The sequence below is a fragment of the Caloenas nicobarica genome, chromosome Z (genome assembly GCF_036013445.1).
Source record: "Caloenas nicobarica isolate bCalNic1 chromosome Z, bCalNic1.hap1, whole genome shotgun sequence".
NCBI classification, from domain to species: Eukaryota; Metazoa; Chordata; class Aves; order Columbiformes; family Columbidae; genus Caloenas; species Caloenas nicobarica.
Genome location: NC_088284.1, coordinates 101,880,702 through 101,894,731, shown reverse-complemented (window position 1 = coordinate 101,894,731; position 14,030 = coordinate 101,880,702). Strand labels below are relative to the sequence as shown.

The window sequence follows — 14,030 nt, the reverse complement described above, 5'->3', positions numbered from 1 at the left end:
GTCGTGTTATTCCTTCAGGTGTTAAAGCGTGAAAGCAGAGGGTGTTTACATAAGGTGTTCTCCCTTTGTGACACTATCTTAATTTTCTTTGTCTGTTCTAATTAATAGTGAACCATTTGAGTCTGGAAATGTGTTTTGGGCTGTGTATGGCAGTGCAATAATATGTGGAAATGTGCATCTGTTTATTTTGATGGGGACCAACTCTTGTGAAGGTGTTTATTGTTGGTTTCTATTTTCCAGTGTGTTGGCACTGTTTTCTGCTATGTAGTGTAGATATCAGGATTTTATGGCCTGGAGTTTTGCATTCCCCATTTTTAGTGGTGGAAGATTATTCCTGGCAAATCAGCCTGTGAAAGGCTGGGTATTTTGTATGACATTGAAATGAATAAAAAGATGCCATGCTGTACCAGTGTGTGGCTGAATGCTTGTCCCTGCATCCCACCACCAGCTGAGTTTCCCAGCTACTCCCAGCCAGGACATGGGGCAGCCATGGTTGCCAGGAGCAGTTGAGCTGAGGTGGGGATGCTGTGGGATGAAGCTCCTCTGCCTCTGTTGTTCAGCTGGGAGATGCTAAAACTGTCTCCTGGCTCTCTTCCACTGGGCAGCAGTGCTGGAGTGTTTGCTGCTTCCCTGTGGGGTTGCAGGATTCAAAGTTAGGCCATCAAATTTCACTCGTTTAACCTAAATGGGAGCTTGAGCTGCATGATCAAAGTCCCTCTAATGCTGCTGCCAACTTGTCCTCTCTACTCTCTCCAGAGTCAAGTCAATCCCTTCCCCCAGGCATTAACTTTGGTTCTCACCAGTAGATGCAGCTGGCTGCCTCCTTAAAATATGTCCCTAGAGACTTGGCCCCAGACTTTGGTCTGAGCTGCAGGCCAGGGCTCGGCTGCTTTCAGCTCTGCTCTCACCCTGCACAGCTGCAGCGAGTCCTGTAGCATCAGCACCAGAAAGCATGAGCTACCTGAGAAATGAGGCTGAGGATATGTCTCTAAAATAACTTTCTCCCACTGAGGAATTTGTGTAGTCCCCCAACACCAAGCTTGGAGTGCTTCTGAAGCACATCTAGTTGTAATGGGGGTGTTTGATCAAACTCTTTATTGACATGTGTTGACCTGGTGATGAGAAACTCCAGCTTGTCCCCTCTGCACACTCGTGGCCCCTGCCAATTCCACCCCTGGGGCTGAGTATTGAAACACTTGTACTCTGGGGGACTTTTCTGAAATGCTGTCTCATGCAAACTGCATGAGAACTTCTAATCTTTCAATTAAAAAGCCAACTATAGAAGAGGCTGTCTCAGCTGCTCAGCCTTGATAAGAAGGGAAAGCTTTACAACTCGCTATCAAGTCATAACTCCTTTGCACACACACAGGTCTACTCTGCCAAAAGCAGGAAGAAATGCAGAAAGAAAACCTCCCATCAGTTTCATCTCTTTATTGAAAACTATCTTGTCTGACAGTGAGTCTTTTGAAGGTAGATGTTTCCCACCTGTAGAACTCACCTAGGACTGGCAGCATCCCACTGCTGTTGCCTGAGGTCTTTCCTGCACTTCCTTGCTGAGTCTCACACTCTCTGCTCCTGCCTATTGAAATATGAAAAATAAAATAAAAAATAGGCCTTAAGAGCACAGATCTGGCTGTTAATACCAAACACATTGGTATTTAGGCATCAAAAGCTTAATCATCCACTATTTGTCTACCACTGGGAGAACATGATGTTTATGTTGATGGCAACAGAAGAATTTCTCCACCTGTAAACATTTAGGATGAAGGGAAGTAACTGCCTTAGGTTAAAATAAAAAAAACCTGGTCTTGGACTCCTGGGTAACTGATCAGGAATTTCTATTATTTGAGCAATGCTTCTAATCAGCTGAAATAGCAAGTGCTGTGTCAGAGGATTATTCTAGGAAATAAGTATTATGTTTGATTATAACATTGATTTCACACTTATTAAATCCTAGCCAAAGAAGGTGTTGAAGAATATTATTTCTATCTGAAAGTGTTTTGTTACAGGCAGCATTTGTGCTTGCTAAGCCTTCTCTTAAGCTGGTGGTTATCCTTTAAGAACAGTGTTCATTGACTGAAGTGAGGGCACTGATACAATTTGCTGGAAAGAGGGAAGCCTGGACATTTAAAACAGCTTTGCTTTGTGTCCTGGAGATGCCTGTGCATAGGTGTGTGTAGACATCTGCCTTTAGTGGGAGTGATGCTTCAGCTGCCAGACTGCCCAGTGGCATGGGTCACATTTATTTCAGTGGTTTGGGGCTTTGGAAATCTTCCATAATGGTTTACTGGGAGAGTTTGTTTAATAAATGTGAGGGACTAAGGACCCAGCTCCAAGATCTTACCATGTCTGCCTTCAAGCGCAGGAGTCTCGTGATGTGTTTGAGCCTGGTGGCCTGAGCCAGACTCAGGGGGCTCAGGGGCAAGCAGTGTTTCCAGGGGAGCAGAGTGTCAGTAGAAATAAATACTGAGTAATGCAAGTTTAAATAAACAGCTAGACACTGTTTCTTTGATGATATTTGTAGAAATGGAGGATGGTTACTGTTGGGATTGCTTATTTAACAGTCAGAAGAGACTGTTGTGAGTCTCTTTTCTGGCACCCCCATTAATGTCACTTGGTGGCTCCTAATTCCCTACACTACCAAATGAATCGTAACTTTAGCTTGGGTTAAGGTGTTTCTGCTGGGAAGATACTAAATCTTGCATATGAAGTAAACCTGTGAATTGGTTCTGCTTCTGTAAAGGGTAGTATCTGCGTGAACACGTGTGCTGCATAGCAGCTGGATGGGCAGGCACAAATGTTGTCTCAGTGGTTGAGTATATACTCCACCAAATGACCATGATAATGACACTGATGATCGCTGTGTCATCTAGAGTTCAGTCTACTAGAGATGCCTGCTGAGGGCTATGATCAGGGTACTACATGCCACTTGAACCTCCATTCCAGCCTAGGTGTGTGCTCTTTTCCCATGGCAAGTGGAAGGTGATGCAGTTTCATGTTTAGTGATGATATCAAGGAGGGTTAGGAGAGATTGACTGTCCTAACCTTAGTGCATATCTGTGGGGGTATTTCTAACCCACTGCCTATGACCTGGCTGGTTCACAGCAACCTGTAAACTCCTGAACACTAGCAGGTTAATTAGCTGCTTCCCATCCACCAACTAAACACTATGTGCTGGAAGAAGGGGACACCAGGAACCTGGAATGTGGTGGTCTTCTTCTGAGTCAGCTAATCTATAAACATTATTATGCCAATTAAATGCCTAGAGTAGGTGAAGCACTACGTGAGTGCCTGGTGTTGTGGGAAGCCTGGGTCATTGCAGTATCAAAGGTGCCATCTGATGGATGGGAGATTAATCGGAGGTCTCCACTACAACTGCTCATTAATGATTCTGTAGCATTTTTCATGACAAAAATCTTCCCTGGGAATTGAAGGTGAACTCCTGATCAAGATCTGAGCGCTTTTTTTTTTTTCCAGCTTCTGGTCAGTTAAAAATCAGATGCAATGCTGAAAACCAGTATAAGCTATGAAAAACACTAACCTGAACGTAACAGATGGTAAAAGAATAATGATGGATCCAGTCAACAATAATTTCCTGTCCTACAATTTTTTTCTGGCTATGTCACTATGCTACAACCTGAAAGGCTGAGCTAATTTCTGGACTGTACCATGGTCTTTCTGTATGATGTGAGATCAGATCATATAGGTCCACATTCCTCATTCTGGATGCCTGGCTTGATTCCCCTGAGATGATTTTGAGCTGATTGTTCTTCCAGTGCTTGTACTGACTGTGCCTGGTGCTGGCTGTGGTCCTCAGGCTCTGCAGAGGGCTGGTCGCTCTGCTTGCCAGCAGCCAGCTCAGCAGTGCTAAGCAATGCCCAAGTGCTCTGCAGGTCGGATCCTGTCCGATTTGGCTAGTACCACACAGAACATGGCCTGAGCCAAATCTCCCTCTGGGTCTAGGCTAGTTCTTAGCCAGAGAGGGAGGCTTCCAGTCAAACCAGTGCCTAGCCCCTAAAAGTGGAGGCACTTCAAAGTTAATGCTTTTTGTAGGCTGGGAAGGGAATGAAAACCCACCTTCTTTACAGCAGCATGATGTGGCCAAGTTCGTTAACATTTATTAGGTAATGATGAGCTGTACTATTGAAATGCTTGTAAATAAGCAAACCATCTACAGATGGACAGTTAATAGGCTCTGCTACCAGGTTGTAATACCTGACCCTGTGCGCAGATGTTGCTTTCCTCGAGCAGCTGTGCCGAGCAAGTCTGCGTTCTGCCAAGGAGACCTTCCCTACCTTCTCCAGCTGAATTTCAGCTTCTTGAAGTCTGTGTGCTGCTTCCCCCTCCTCACCACTCCAACCCTGTTCCCAAGGTATTATCATTTCCACAGGTTGTTGTTTGGAAAAGCAGGCTGTGGTGCCTGTCATCCTTTGTGTGCGCTTTGTCTTTGTGCCAGCTCGCATCCCGAGGAACTGCAAAGTGGCACCCGCGCTCTCTGTCTCACAGCAGGCATGTTTTGCATTTACTGACACATGGGGAGTGACTGACTAATACTAACATGAAAACAATTCTGACAGAACAAGGGCTTGATGCAGGAGGGGAAAAAAAATCCAGGAAAACAGAGCGTGTTCAGCATATGCTATTGCTCTCACCAGTTCAATAAATATTTATTGTATTTCTTATAATTGAGTTTCTCCAGTGTAAACCTAAGTGGAAGAGAGTGTAAGGAGAAGTTTAGGCAGATGGCCTGTTTTTTTTTTTTTTTTTTTTTTAAAAAAGGCAAAAAAAACCCAAACCAAAAAGAAACCCAGATCCCCCACCCATGCATACCAGCAGAGGTTTTTCACAATATAAATGAGAAAATATTCCAAAAGAGATTTCTCCCAGCATGCAGATAAGTTGGGAGGGAAACCAATAGAAAAAACAGGAAATGCAGCCCCCACAACCTTCTCTCTGTGTTGATTTGGGACTTGGAGTGTGCATGTGTAGGGGAACCTTCATCCAGCCAATCTTGATATTAGAAGAAACCTTTCATCATCAGAGCTTTTTAAACACTTTAAAAAAAAAATGCATCTGTCATTAGGAAAAGGCAGTAACTGAGGCCATAGTAACAGACGGTCTGAAACCATTAAACACTAGATGATAGAAAAGAGACCTGATCTGGTAGGAATAAATCTAAAAATCCATAGGTCTTATGTTGACTGGTTATTCTGCTGGATAGCTTTTCCCTGGACACTTCTCCCTCATTTCTGCAGCTAGCTGATGGACCTGATTTTCTTTTTTTGGTATACCCACTCTGCTTGCCTTGGTTGAGCTGTTAAAACCCTGCTCCTTGGATTTAACGAGAGTCTTCAGGCTGTTTGGAATTTGTCATTTTTAATGCTGTTTTTTGGCAGAAGCATCCATGTTCTGTGACATTTCCCTTTAATTTAGAGCCACTTTGGAGCATCTGTAAATGGTCATGAGATAGGAATTTTAATTGTTTTAATTATATTTCTATCTTTCCCGAGCCCCTCTCTCCAATGGATGTTTTTACATTGCATCAGAGAGAATTTTCTTCCCTCCCAATACGTTTTTCAGATACTGACATCTGAAGACATTCGTCAAAGAATAACTTCCACTAGAAACCAAAAATCCATTAATGAAGCTGGAACTATTTGCATAGTAGAAATTATACTTAATAACCTTTAAGGGGAAAACTCATGTGATTGATGTAGAATACAATTATAGTTAATGGTCAGGGTGCAGGGGTGTTAAAGCCTGTTGTTTTTCAGATCCACTCTTCCATCTCTGGCACACTGGGGCCACTGCTCCTTTGCAGGGCACAGGAACTGGAGGAGGGGGGTGTTTCCAATAACCCAGCTGAAGGGCATAATCTGGCGTGCACGTTGCACCTGAAATCTCTCCCAATGAGGGCAGAGAGGCATTGAACATGCAGCAGAGAGCAGGGCTGGCTTGTGGTGGCTAAGCTTTTCACCAAGGCCTGTAGAAATGTGACAGCGTTTCTTGGGTTTTGTGGGGAAAAAGCTATCTGTAGGGACAGCTGCATTGGGAAAGGGGAGAAAAATAAGGTTTGCTTCAGCCCTCAATATCTAACACCTGGCTTGCTTTTGCCTCCCTCTATGTGAAGGGCACAGGGAGACTTCAGGAGGGAGATGTTGCCTGTTGTGGCCGTGGATGTGATAGGCTTTTTTTTTTTTTTTTAAGTTCAGGTATTTAACGTGTCCTGCAAAGATGGGTTAATGGAGCAAGCAGGCATCCCGCCCAGAAGTTCACTGGAAAGAGGAAATGTGCAAAGTTGACACAGTTGCTGATCGTGTGCCCTGCAGGAGAGCTGCCTGGAGCAAGTCAGGGCTAACGCCATTAAAAGAAATGATTTTGCACCAGCATGGAGGAGATAGCTGGAAGTTGGATCTGTGTCTGTCTTCTGCCCCTGTGATTCAGAAGGGAGCTCGGCTGGCTTTCCTGCAGCTGCGCTGCTGCCCCAGTCCCACTGGTGAGGGCCAGTTAATCCGGTTCAGCTCCCAGCTGGGGACGGGTGTAGGACCCAGCACACAACTGAGGGACAAGGGGTTGGCTTGCTAAGGCTCTGTAACTTGGCTGCATCTGTGTGCCTGTGCGATCTAGTGAGCAGGTTGCACTATGGATTCATAGCAGATTTTGATCTTTTATTCTGAAGTAGGTGGTATTTCTGCAATTTGGATCTTCTTGTATCCAGTGCATACCATTAGCGATGGTTCTGTACTGTCAGTATCTGAGAAGGGTTAGTGCTGAGATCTTTAACAAAGTCCTTTAAAGTACTATCTCAGGACAAGTAATCATGTTACTACAAAGCTGCCCCTCTCTCATCTCTGTGCTTTCTGCTGTTTAGGCACTGCCCATTGTGTTTTCATTCTTCAGCACTCGGGTCCAGCCTTTGGCCAAACAAACAATATTATTTTAATTCAACATAAAAATGAAAACATAGCAGCACCTCCTGTGTTAGGTGAAGTGCTGAGCTCTGGGGAAGCAGATGGATGTTTCAGCGTCTGTGTGTACTAGAAGCAAAACACACTGAGGAGAAAACCCTGTGTAGATGAACCTGCACTATTTAGGTGACCTCTTGGTAGAGCTGGCCACTCAGTCCTCCCCCTTTCTGGCAGAGAAATATCAAACCTAAATCCCCCTTATTTTACAGATGCAAAGCAGTAAGCAAGCCATGAGGATTGTTATGCCCTTTGAGTGGGGCTGAAGAGCAAAGTCTACCCTCTCACATAGGACCAAGAAGGGAGCAGAAGACACTTGAGTTTCACCACCTGCCCATGCTGGACCTGGGGCTGCTGGGCATAAGGGACAGTGCTCCAATGAAGGGGAGCAGGGCCCGGCGTATTTCTCCCCATGGCTGCAGCATTGCACCAAAGGTGCTGCGTAGGAGGATGCTGAAGTTCTGTATTCCTCTAAGGATTTCCAGATTACAGAGTTTGTTTTTCTGTTTTTAAAGGGATCAAAGTTTCTAAGCTGATTTTCATTCAGATGTCTGATAGTGGTGACAGCAGAGGAAATCAAAGGAGAGAATTATTGTCTGTGCATCTCAGTCATTCTTGTGGCTGCCTTTATCTGAAAGAACATTTCTGTTCCTTAAAGCCACACTTAACATAAACATAAAACCTTTTTGGCAGGTGGGCTCTGTGCTGGTACTGGGATTTTTGAATTTCTGTGACAGATGGAGTCTTTGACCCTTTCAGATCTGGAGCTTTGCACTGGCGTTCTGTTTTCAACTGCCTTTTTATTTATTACTCAAAGAGAAATGCATAAAGGAAGCAGGAAAAAGAAAGAATATTAAGTCCTTTTTTGCTCAAAAAATGCTAGAATGAAGACCTTCAATCAACACTTCTTGAGCTTCGGGTCATTTTAATATGGTTTTTGCAAGGTGATTTCCTTTAACCAGAGCATGATTCACTATCACATGTAGGCTTGTAATTTAGAGATGTGGGATTCTGTATACCAAAGAATTAGCCTGGATAAATTACCATTGGTAATGACAAAGGACAAGGGCTTTGCGTCCTTGTAGGTGGTGACCATGATATTTAAAACTCAAGCAGTGTCAGTCCTTATCTACCTATGGTATAATCTGATAAGATATCCTGGTACAGACTAGCCCAAGCATATAAGCGTTTCAAAGAAAGTGTTCTTTGCTGCACAGCCTGTTTTCTACTGTATGTTCTCTAGTTGTGCCTATAATTGGACTGTAAACGCTCTCTGTGCTGGACTTGGTAACCTTAGATGAATGTGAGGCCTGGAGGGGCCACTTGACATCCAGACTCTTTGTAACTCCGCAAATTCAAACTTGAAGTTTAGGGCATGGCCTGGCCTTCTGTGGGAGGCAAAGAAGCAGGCGATGCCTGCAGCTCTGGATGAATCAAAAGGTGTGAAAAAGGCAGGGCACAGATCTTCCTCCTGCTCTCCCTCCCTCTTGGCGGCAGACCTGATTTCGTATTCCAGGCATCCCTGCACCTGGTGCCTCCACAGTGTGAGTGGGAGTTCAGTGAGTTAGTTAGAGAGCAGCCTTGTCCAGGAGGCAGAGCAAATCAACTGTACCCACCTCGGACAAGAAAACAACCCTTCATTCCGAAGGTACCTTGCCATGTTGTTTTCATTAACCACCCATTCAAAAAACCAAAAAAAAACCTTCAAATTTGCTGGCCAGTTTGGCCAGGAGTGCAGATCTCTCTGAGAAAGGAAATCAGCTCACCTGCTGAAAGCTATGAGATGGAAGATGAGAAACAAGATGCTTAAATCAGGATCCTATTCAAAACGAAGTCTGTGCATGATTATTCTTTGTCTTACCACTCCTCAAGGATGTTTAGAGGACATTAATGACTTGTCTTTCACTCAGAGAGATCTCAGAGCAAATCATAGATTGTACACAGTATGATAAACCTATTCTGCAGTCAAAGGCATGCCAGAACCAGTCTGAGGCATGTTTCATTTGTATTACAGTGCTGTGAGGTAGCATAAAAAAATAATTTGTTAAGCTTCCACTTTGCCCTGCGCTTGAGCTAATCCATGAGCCCAGTGCAGGTGACTGCCCTTTACCCTCTGCAGCTGGGGCTGGGTAGCCAATGCAGAGCTCTGGTACACCCAACAGCAGGTTTAGACCTATGCCAGGTGTGTGTATATAAGCAGAATCTGTATTTGTGACACTGGAGTATGGCTATTTATGTGGCAGTTGTTCCAACCAATGCTGAAATGCAACCATCTCTGGGGCAAAATGTACAGGTTAGCTTTTCAACGAGACTGCCTAGGATTAGTGGCAAATAAATTTGTATTTGGAAGAGATTAGCAAAGAAAATTAGAATTGCTCAGCAGTTACTCTTTGAAGTTAAATTCTTCCTATTGTAGACACCATCCTGGAAATAACTAAGTAAGGCTTCAGTCTTGACTCTTGACTCTTCTGTTCTTTCTTCTCTCCTCATTCACCTCCAATCTGATCAGCAGAGTTCATTGTAAAGCGATACCAGTGATGTGACTCTCTGTTTTGGGGAGAAGCTGTTTCTCTTTGAGAATCAGTAGAATAATTTTTTATGGAGTCCAAGTTTGACTTTCATCAATAGTTTCCAGTTGTAGTTCTGATCCGGCCAGATGGCTTAGCCTATGAAGTCTGGTGGGATCAGAGGCAGACAGTGCAAGGAACAAGTGGGTTGAGTATTATGGTTTCCACAAAACAAATCTCCCAACCACAGAGAATTGAATAGATGATCTCTGTGCTTATTCCAGTTTTGTGAGCTCGAGAGACACACTTTTAAAGTGCTTCATTTTACCCCCAATTAACTTTAATTCATCTTGTCTTGAGCTCTTGAGAATGGAAACTCTGCCAGATTCGTTGTCTTAAGTCCTTCTTTTTTTTTTTTTTTTTAAAAAAAAAGACAAGAATGTGAGGTTCACACTGATTGCACCAAATTCTTTAAAATAAGAGTCTTTGAATGAACTATTAAATTTTCACCTCTATGGAAATAAGGCTCTATGTGCAAAGTGGAGAGCCTGACAAGTGATTATTACTTTCTGTGCAATGTAATGGCCTTGAAGTACCATAGGAGGGAAGAAGAAAAAAAAAAAATCACTTATTCACTTGATAGGGTCTAATGAGTAATATTAAATGCTCCTACCAGAAAATAAACATTTTGGGGGTAAGTCACTCTCACCCCATTCTACATTAAGACTAGGATGTATTAGATATGACTGTAGCTCTAGCCTCCCACAAAGGCATAAAACTTGCTTTGGAATGATGAAAGTGGAAGGAAATAGCAATTTCTGTGAGTCTGAACATGACCTAAGTGATGCCATTTTGCATAGACACTCCATTTTGTATAAATGAGTAGTTTTCATACTGCATTTGCTTTTTCTTACTGCCACCCCTTTTCAGTACACAGAGATGCCAATTTGGTCAGACCTTTGCTGCAGCAGGCTTCTATAGGCAGGTAAGGGTAAGATATAAAATAAGGGCAGGAATAATGCTGAAGAAAAACAAGAAACAAGGCACTGCAGGTGCAGAGCTTCTCAGGAAAGGAGTTAAAGTAGACAGAAACCTGTTGGACTTGGATTCTTCCAAGACATGAACATTTGGGTACAGTCAACTAAGCAGTAGTGCAGTTTGGGAGTACAAGTGCAGTAAAAATCAGAGACTGAACACAAGCAAGGTGGAAACTGGAGAACCATTGAGCAAGTTACAAAAGTCCCCTTGTCTTTGACTGAAATCTTTGCCAGCAAACTTGTGAGTAAGAAGTTATTATTCTTGCTTTCTTACTCTATTTAATCTGGCAATAAAGTCTCCCATATAACAAGAACACTACTTATTGCCTGACCACCTAAAATTGCAGTGCAACAAGGGAACACCTAATAGCCTATGTGTTATCCCCATGGAAGGAAATGATCCATTAGCAAAATGCTATAAACTGGCAGGCAGGAGGGCAGCTAAGCATTTTGACCCTATTAGCCTGGAGATAGGAAACCTAGTAATCCTAAATGTGATTGCCTTGGAGATAAGTTTAATTATTGAAAATGCTAGAACTGCAGAAAGCCTGCAAAAATCCATCTTTCTTTGGGAGCAAAGGGAAGCAATGAAGTAGTCTAGCAGCTAGAAAAGGGAACAAAGAGCCCCGGAACTAGTCCATTTCATCCTTATGGAACACTAACATACAAAATATGCCAGCTCTCTCCAGGAGATTATGGGATGCCCCCTTGAAAAAGTATTTCTACTGTGTTTTTGTTTGCTTTTAGTACTTTTCTCTAGCATCTGGATCATGCCCTCTGTTCTGCAACTATGTGTACATGGAGGTGTGTTGTGTCTCATCCTTCTGGTTAGAAGGGTCCAGAGAAAGTGTGGTCACAAAGAGCCATGCCTACAGAAAAGTTAACTTCATGAGCATAAGAATTCCATAGTGCTAATTGCAACTTAATTGTGGCTATCACATAAAATGGTGGAAGTTATGTTGTCTGAAGTGGAGAACCTCTTGGATTGTTCTCTAGAAAGTTTTAATACCAAACATCATATCTATGAATTCAATCAAGGATCCAAGTGGGGAAGTAAATGCTGATTATATGGGTTCTTTGTGCCATGCATGTTTGAAGTGCTGCTCTGTGCCATTCCTTCCAGAGTTAATACTTCTCTGAGTGAAGACCCAAGAAGGCAGCTCATGCTGTGATTGGGATCTGGAGACAATAGTATCAAGCGAACAGGCAGTTATGTTGTCCGAGTCTTGTGTCCTCAGATCTGTTTCAGTGCTTTGGGGTAGTGAAGAGTAGCTCAACCATATGACTACACAAATCATAAATAGCTATGCCTATATCCAGCTGTAGACTTATGGAATATTTTTTTCCACAGCACTATCTAACTCTCTTCTGTTTATCTGTGAAAACAGAAGTAGTAATATTCCAGGTTATTGTTAATTTAGGTCCTTGCTGATAGGTGATCAGCAGCTGTTGGCTACCTTTAAAGAAAGTGCAATTTACATTGCTTGAAGTTGTTATAAGAAATTCCTCCATCAACAGGGAAATTTCAAGACAGTCAAAAGTTTAGCTAGGTGTAAGTCCAAACAGCAATATATCTTATATACTGTTGCGTGACTCCCTGCCTTTAGCCTGTGGCTGTTTAAGTGTCTGTATCTATGGAATAGTTTTCTCAGTGAAGTCTTAATAATCTCCACTATATCTCTGAAGTCAAAAGACGAACCTGAAAAGAAGTCTCACACTAGGAGCATGGCCACGGATAGGAATAGAAGGAAATGGTTCATATTAAGTGGAGCTGAAGGTAAAGGTGATGATTCCTACCTCTTTTTCTGGGCTTTATCAGGAATAAAATTAAGAATGAAAATTCAGATGCTGGTAGCATCAAATAATGTCCTATGCAGTGTCAGTTGTACTGTGGTGCTTTGGGAAGCCCATTTCTGGAAGGGTTTGGCACACTCAGTATGCGTCCCATGTGTTCGGTTGCTAGTATGAAGGGAGATGGTTATTAGCTTTATGGAGCTACCCGTTGTGTGAAATGGTGAGAGCCCTGCGTGGAGACTCTTGTACCTATGTCAAAGCATCGGCCCAGGGAAGCAACGTGGGACATTCTATGATTCGAAGTTCCACAGAGGTGTCCTCAGAGCCTTGTTAGTTTAATTCTTAAAACTGTTCCAGCTAACCTGCATGAAGCAATGCAACAACTGTATGCACAGGTGGGGGGCTCAGGCAACCCAAGCCAGCAAAACAGAATCCTCCCTCCCTGGGGGAGAAAATGCTGTGATCCTGGAAGCCTCATCTGCAGTCTCAGGGGCTGGAAGCAGAACCAGCTTCTCTACTTAGCTGAAAGCCAGTGAGGGACTTGCAATTGTTATTTTAGATGTGGTCAGGTGGGTAGGAAAAGGTAAACTCCAAGGTATGGTTGTGCATGTTATCTCACCCAAATGGTTTACAAAACAGTCTCAATGATTGAGGAGAAATAATTGTGCTCTTTAACACCTCAATAGCAGAGTGTATTGATCATATGGGGAAAAAAACCTACCCTAACTGCTAATTGAAACAGCAGTTGATTAGCAGCAGGTGCAGCACCCGCTGTCATGGCAGGGAAACTAGTTGTTAAGGAATCACTTGGAAAGGACTGGCATTGCTGATGAGCTTCAGGAAAAGCCATGCCCTTATGTCACTGCAGGACATGCACCGATGAACTGAGACTAAAAGAGAAGACAGGTGACCCTCATGGATGGTGAAAAGGCAACAACCTCCACTGAGTCTCTTGCTTTCTCATTCCCAGACTTCGGCATGCATTGCATGGGGCTACTTAAAAAAGCCTCCAGCAAGTCTGAGACTCCAAAAGACCAGATGTGAGAATTTTGTTTTAATGCACTGATACTAAGCCCAGGGTCATTGGTAATATCTTGAAGAAGCAACAAGCGATCGTGTAAATATGTGTCCCCCGGCCGTCTGCTTCTGTTAGGCAGTGCTGGGTATTTTATCACAAATTAATCATGCGTTGTGACAGTAGCTAGAGTGGCGTTTTTCTGCTAAACTTATCCCTTTAATTAAATGTAGATGCTCCATCTTCAGATCTGACAGTCTCGGGACACCTGTTTAATTTTTTAATTGGGGCCAATGATTTGCCTGCTCATCGTGATTTTCCTTTTCGCATCTTCTCGTCCCCACACATGTTCTCAAGACGTACCAAGCAGAGCTACAGATATTGAACAGGACAGGCTGGGCTGACAGCTAAGGTCACTTCGATGAAGAGCTGTAGTACTCATGTGCTTGAACTGAGAAAGCTGCTGCATCTGTTAAATGCGGATTGACAGAAGCATCCGAGGGACAGCCTTTCTTTTCTATAGGAAGCATTTAATTACTGCTTTGCATTCAACAGAAACACTCACAAATTTCTTCACTCAGATGTCCCTGAATCATGATGTCTGATCATAATTTTCTTTCTCTTCCATATAGGCTGCTTGAAATGTGTTTGAGAGAGATTTTTTTGTGGGAGATTTTGAGCTTTAAAATAGCCCTTTTGATCCTCGTAGAAT

The 14,030-nt window shown here is 43.2% G+C and overlaps 1 protein-coding gene across 1 annotated transcript in view; it reads left to right on the top strand.

Annotated features, from left to right (window-relative positions):
- Positions 1-14,030, top strand: part of AGBL4 (AGBL carboxypeptidase 4) — a 922,470-nt gene that overhangs the window by 634,470 nt on the left and 273,970 nt on the right. The gene's annotated exons all lie outside the window — the stretch shown is intronic.